Consider the following 333-nt stretch of genomic DNA (forward strand, 5'->3'; position numbering starts at 1 on the left):
CTTCCCTTGGCGGCCGCCAACCCCCCCCCTCTCAGCCCTCCCCCCCCTCTTCCCCACCCCCCCTTCGCGACCCCCCAGCCCCCCAGCCCTCCCCCCCCTCTTCCCCACCCCCCCTTCCCCCCCTTCCCTCGAGGCCGCTAGACCCCCCCCTCTCAACCCCTCCCACCCCTTTCACCCCTCCCACCCCCTTCCCCCCCACCCACCCCCCTCCCCGCCCCCGAGCTGGCGGCCGTGGCCGCCAGCCCACCCCCCCCTCTCAGCCCCTCCCACCCCCTTCACCCCTCCCACCCCCTTCCCCCCCACCCACCCCCCTCCCCGCCCCCGAGCTGGTGG

Source organism: Dipteris shenzhenensis, chromosome 31, assembly GCF_047967505.1.
Source record: "Dipteris shenzhenensis isolate YYH24624 ecotype China chromosome 31, Dip_SZ_1.0, whole genome shotgun sequence".
NCBI classification, from domain to species: Eukaryota; Viridiplantae; Streptophyta; class Polypodiopsida; order Gleicheniales; family Dipteridaceae; genus Dipteris; species Dipteris shenzhenensis.